Genomic DNA, 7295 nt, shown 5'->3' with positions numbered 1-7295 from the left:
TCTTAACTGTGCAACATTCCATGTGAGATATTTATTATTATTTGTATCCATATTGTCAGATAAGTTAAGAAATTATTTTTAACGTTAAATTTTTACGCGTCATCGAATGAGCTAAGACGCTGCCCCCTGGGCCTAGCTTGACAAAAACGGAACTCCATTAATTCGATCTATTTAGTTATTAATGCTTCGGTAACTAAAGTAAACAATGTTTAGTTAAAAGAATTACATACGTTGTGAGATTTTTTGCTGGTTAAAAACAAAAGAAACAAAAATTAATAATAAAAAGTAAATATTCCAACGGAAAGTTACATAAGACAAAATAAATGAGAAATGTATATATTATGAAAAGGAGAATACTTCGCGCCGATATTTATTGAATATTGGCCCACTGGGGACCCAATTCTTGCCGGATTAATGTTACAAATACAAGTTATATTTATAGTTTTCATCTGTTTAAATGATGTTTACCTAGTATAAATTATTAGTTATTTATTTATATACATATAACACTCTGTATTAAAAATAGTTCGAATTCGCGAAACAAAGTTTCAAATACCCTAATCGAATTATCAACACACAACATAACAATATCTTTTAAAGTTAATAATATAATATTTCTGATGAGTCCGAATGTTTGAGGTTGAAATCATTAGATGAGTTCATATCGATATTACGGTAAATGAATGCAGAATTACCAGTTTGTAACTTTATAATTAAAGTACAAATACTGAGATTTTAAACAAATTCAAAGTGATTTTTTTCTCAGTTTTTGTTTTTAACAACTCATATCAACTAAAAGTAGAAAAAGCCATAATGATCAGTGTAAAGAATAAAAAAGCACATTGCGTAGTGAGTGTACTAAGTCAGCCATTATTCGTCAAACACAATGGCTGCAGCACGAGTCGGAGGCGCCCCAGAATGAATATTGGTTTAGCCGACTTTTTACGCACTATACTTATTCAACCCATGTCTGCAGATCTGCACCACTACGCTAATTTACGAACAGTATCGCGATGATTTTTGTCGTAATTATTTACCTTCGAGGTATTTATTTGTTTCCCTAACGGATTAGTTAAACCGATCAAAAGGGGATTAGTTTGGAATTCAATTTCAATTAAATCTTAATGGAGTTTCAAAATTGCTTGGTTTGCTTTGGAAAAACCGATATGTACATAATGCTTGAAGTTATATTGATAAAATCAAAGCCTTTGCTATTTTTGAAACACTGTAAATTGACTTTAGTCTTTCTTTCGATCATTAGAAAAAAAAATTTCTTCGCTGAAATCCCACATTAATAGTAGTTGTATACAGCAATAAGTTTCGCGTGTACTACTGATAATATATGCTTACTATTTATAAGGGATTACACGGTAATAATTATTCGATGTTGTCTTTTTTTTTTTATAAAATTCGTTGTTTTGAAACATTGCTTTGAGACTGTTCATACGACACGTCATCGTTTATTTTATTATAATTATTACTTTTTCATAATATTCGCTCTCTCTCTCTCTCTCTCTCTCTTTTTTTCTAAAATATAGATGCAACAATATTCTCTTCAAAGTCTAAAATAAAGTTAGACACAACATACTCATGTGCACTCCCCTGATGAAAAAAAATGATTTGAAATGATTCAAAATAATATGAGATGATTTAAAACGATTTGAATCGACAAATATAGAGATATACACTTAGCATAAATTAAATCATTTTTCTTAATCAGGGTCTTCTAATGTTCATGCAATGTCTACTAATAAAGGCGGTAGATTTGGTATTTAAATATAATGTTTCTCGGTCTACACGGATAAATTATACTTTATTAAAATGCTGTGGCGTCATAGTAGTACCGGACAATGTTAGCCTCCTGCAGAAACCGAAGTAAACACATACAAAACTTACTATGGTCATAGTAAAATTGACATACTATATCACAAATTACGGTAAATAGTGTAGATTTTACTATGATCATAGTAATTTTGCATGAGTCTATTTCAATTATTGTCAGTTATCCAGCATACTATGACACCGTAGCATTTCAAACGAAAATAATTTAGCCGTGTAAGCCAAGGATTATTATACTTATCAAACTTTTATTCACAAATTTTAAATAGGAGAAGAATTATGAATTGTAGAATAGTAGAATGATAATTGTGTTTTTAGTAAGCACACTGAAATAGTATACTGCATAGTTAGGATACTAAGATAGTCTTCATTCGCGGGTTTAAAAGTTAGCATTGAGGAAAAAAAATTATTTTTGAATTCTATGCATGATTTTTAGGAATTTTCATTGATAGTCATTAGTAATAAATGTTTTTCTCAAAACGAGTAGCCAATAAAATTTCTTACCAATTGAATATAAAATTCACAACTAGAACGCTTTTTATACCCGGGAAAAAATCGACATGCACAATTATGCTTGATCATGTATGAATCATGCACAATCGTGCATGATCATGCATGGCCCAGACATGACTTTGCACGATTTATGCAAAGACATGTTTGATCATGTATGACGAGGCAAGAATAGTCATGCATGGTTCATGTATTATCATGCATGACCAAGCTCAGTCATGAATGATCATTCATGATACTGCACGAAATGTGCATCGCAATGCATATCCATGTAAAATCATGTTCAATCATGCATGATAATGCATGGCGAGGAAGTAATAGTCTCGCAAGATTCATGTAATTGCATGCATGCCCAAACTCAGCCATGAACGATCACTCATGACTCTGCACGAAATATGCAACGTAATGCATGTCCATAGGAAATCATGTTCAATCGAGCCAATTTTCTCAGCCAGTAACCATTAACTATACATTAATACTAACAAAATAAGTTAATTTAAAGCTGAATAATCATTATTTTTCTTTTTAATAATTCTAGGGATTATGCTTGATCAGGACTGATCATGCTTGGTCAAACATGATTATGCTCGCTCAAGCATGATTACGCCTGAATATTTGCCAGCCATGAGCATGCATGGTCATGCATAAGAAAGCATAATCATGCCTGACCGAGTATGGTCACGCATTCTCATGGCTGGTAAATATTCAGGCATGATCATGCATGAGATTAACGCATGATCAGGTCTGATGAATTTTTCCCGGGTATTCAATGTTCTCTCAAACCACTTGTTCAATAAGACAAATAATTGAAATTAACATAATAAGTTTTCTATTTAGTGCACTAACGGTTAAGGAGGTTCGACCGATACTAGTGAGTCAAAGTAGTGTTTGGATTTTTTTTTTGCTAAATTCTCCTAATAGTTATGAAAATTCATTATTTTAATTTATAATAACATAACGAATTCATAAATTAATATTTATTACTTATTTAATTAAAGAAAGTAATGAAATTACTTGGTTATTTTTGACTCATATGATTTAATAAAAAGATTTGGCAACAGCGCGTTCTAACTTCTTACACATCGATATTCAAATTAACGCGGGAAAAATTTATTTCTAATCTCGTCTCTCTTATTAATGTATTTCTATCTTTGTTTTTTCTCTCAGCTACTTCTGCGACGTTGCCAAACCCTCAATAATATGTATGTCTGTCGATGAACGAGATTAAATGATAAAGTTTAACTTGAATCATTTAAATAATTACAACGGTAACATTATATTGTTAAAATCTTATCATATTCCGAAAATATTAAAGTTTATGGCATGTGGTTTTTCATTTCTTAAACTTAGGAGGCTAATAATGAAAATAATCGAACAAGTCATGATGGGAGCTTGTTCGCCATAAGAGCCTGTGAATAAGAACTTTAAAAACGTCATTTTTAAATCTTTTTTTTTTTAAACTAGACGGTGGATCATATTCAAATTTTGAGAATACATAGATAAAGTACTTCTTTACATGTATACTAAGTTTCAAATCTTAAAGTTGGAAAATCCTTTTTACATTAGATTCGGTCGAACCTCCTTAAGCTTGTGCAAAGTTTTAATAAAATTGCTATATGGGTTATCATAAGTCATTGTTATAAGGTACCTAATTAGAAACTCCGATTGAATCCGATTGAATCTGATTAAAGCGCAATCAAATTTTTATCAGATTCAATCGGAAACAAACATTGAATTGAAATTGCTCGAGAGCATTTCAAGTATCCGATTAAAATTTTTCAGTCAGATTGAATAGGAAAATAATAAATTTATTTTTCGATTACTTCCCAATTGAATCCGATCGAAACTTTTTAATCAGATTCAATCGAATAACAATACTTTTTTTTATTAACTTTCCGATTTCCAATTACCTTTCAATCGGATTCATTTATAACTTATAATTAAATCCAATTAAAACTGATTGAAAGTCAATCGAATATTTCTGATTAGAATTTTGCAGTCGGAGTTTGTAATCAGGACGTTCTCATAATAAACTGGTTACAGTAATCAACTTTAATTACTAATGAATTTCAGATTTTACTCATGTTATTTTTTAGACTTCTACAAAATATCGTTACGCTAGACGGGTAAATTTGCAGCTCTAACATATGGAAGAAATGTTATCATGTAGAGTTCTCGAGAAGCTCTATTTTTTTTATAATGATAAAGATGATTTGATCAGGTTTGGTTGTTATTTAGTACGCTGGCAGATTCTGATTGCCTTAAATTTCGGGTATTTGTTTACGGTGGAATCACCGTGTTTTGACATTGGAATTACTGTATATTTGCTCTGGAAATTCGATAAAAATACCGTACATTTATGGTGTTCTATAATTATAATTATTTATAAAGGTAATTATATTATTGTAAAAAAAAAGTTAAAAAATTCCAATTTTATCCTATGTCTGACCTACTAGAGTAGAGAGCATTGGTTAAACAGGTAGATTAATTTTTCTTACTGAGGGAAAAATTCCGGTGGCAGCTGGGCTCAAACGCGAAATCTTGATGGATTCCGACGAATTGTAAATTCGCGTTTTTTTACGGTAAATTTATGGTGTTACAGTATGACACCGTCAGAGGTGAAGTATCATAACTCTACCGTAATTAAATCGCGTTTGCGTTATTTCTACGGTTTATTTCTCTGTTACGCTATTACCATGAATGCACTGTATTTTTACCGTAACTCAGATCCGTCAAGGTATTGTTAGTATTCATCGGTATTAGAGTTCGTACAGACTAAAACCGAATGCATCTATAGATAATAATGTTCACAAAAATTTTCATTGAAAATCGCGGTTTATAGTCATAAGGAGGGAAATAGCAAATAACATAAATTAATCACTAGTAAGTGCCGAAATTATAAGTCAATGAATTTAACCAAATATCACAGATCAGGTACTCTAAAATATTTCAACTGAACAATTCGGCGACTGTATTTTGGATATGTGATAGAGAAATTGAGATAGACAAGGACGAATAAAATAATTTAAAATTGTCAATTTGTCTTTACAATTCACGAGCCATCAATTAAGATAGTAATGTAGACGACAAGGGCAATAGGATCCTATACGAGCAAAATATATATTCGAGCGAAAACGTATATATATGCGATATACATCAAAATATATCCCTTTATTAAAAGAAACGGTTTACAACAATTAGAAAAAAAAAATTTTAATACTTTTAATGCTTTTGAATACTTTGAATATTTTGAAATCACCTTTCTTATGGGCATTTAACATTGCAAATCGTTATTTTTAATCAGGGATGTCTCATATATACAATTTTGCCTGGATATATATTTTTTTCGTATCGTTAATCGTACTTCGATAGTATATACGTTTTTACGTCTAAATAATTTCAAATTTAAATGAAATTAAGTCATAATCTATGGGACTACAGATAAAACCAACTCATGAATAATACTAATAATAATTATACCAATAAATTGGTTATTCGGCAACTGAAATAAAAATAGAATTCCTACTTGTTTTTTTTTAATTTTCGAGCTTTCCGATAAAAATTTATTAAAAAACAATTTTTTTTTATTTTTTTATGAATTTCGATACTATCAAAATATATAAAGAAATCGTCTAAATGGCAACATGAGTAACGAAAATCTAAGCTATTGCTTTAATTTTCGTTACTCCGTTCATTATAATGAAAAATGCTCTAAATTTCTTGAACGATAATGCAGTATAAGTTTTGGTGTTAAAGTTATTTATAGATAAAGTGGCCAAAGATTTTTTTCCTAAGCTTGGAAAATTTCCAACACCTATAACTTTCAAACTAGACGACCCACGGAAAAAAAGGTAAGCTAAAATTATTATGTGGAACGTAACCCAAAATCAGAAATGGGGTTCGATAGTTTTTATTTTATACAACAGTAAGAAATTACTGTTTCACAAGTAAAATGTGCTATCGTAAATTAAAAATTACTAATAGTAGGGGAGCTCGAAAGGCTAAATTGGGATTTATTTGAGGGTCGTGGGGATCTTTTGGATTGTGAAGCTTAGATGCTAAAAACAAAAAGAGGTTATATAATGTATACCTTTTCAGTGGTGGGGGGATCGGGTATATTAACCTGACGGATTGAATGGTAGGAGTGGCCGTACGAAAGGGTTTGAAATGGGAAGAAAAGGAATTTATTCGAGCGAGTCAGATATTTCGAAGATATGTTAAGTATACTATAAAGAAGTTCCTATTCAAAAGACTGACGATTTAGACGTGACTAAAACTCTTGGAAAATTTTTGGAAATGCAAAAAATAATCGTGACCTTACACGGAAAGATTAGAACCCGAGTGGTTACTGTTCTGCACCCGACTCAGTACGGTTCTCGAAAAAAATGAAAGAAAATTGAGTTAGCACCCGACTGAGTGATGTGCGCACACGACTCAGTCAGGTTCTGCACAGTAACCAGTGTGGCGCTGCACCACAATCGGAGCACAGTAACCAGTCTGGTGCCGCACATGAATGGCTCGTGTGCGCACACGAATGAGTAGTGTTCTGCATACATAAATAAAAAATCAACTTGTCTTTAATAAGCTTGCACCGTATTTTTGTTACCTTAAATGAAAATACCTCGAAATACTTTAATCTAATTTGTTGAATTCTTCATATTATGCAAATATTACAGATATAAGGGTTTTAATGTGAGAAGCCCGTAATACGACATATTTTTTTTTCTAAATTAAATGAGCGTTGTGAGGCGTGCACTTTTTTGGATAAAGGTTAGAAATAGATTGACGTATGAAGTAAAGAAAAGAGAATAATTAAATGTAATTGTGTTTTTATTAAAAAATAGTTTAATTTTTTTATTAACAAGCAAACATTAAATCATATTATTTTTCTTTTTAAATGTCAAATTCACACCCAGCGTTTCGGAATAAATGATTCATCAACTTCA

The sequence above is a fragment of the Microplitis demolitor genome, chromosome 4, assembly GCF_026212275.2.
Source record: "Microplitis demolitor isolate Queensland-Clemson2020A chromosome 4, iyMicDemo2.1a, whole genome shotgun sequence".
NCBI lineage: Eukaryota > Metazoa > Arthropoda > Insecta > Hymenoptera > Braconidae > Microplitis > Microplitis demolitor.
Note: the sequence above shows the minus strand (reverse complement) of the source record.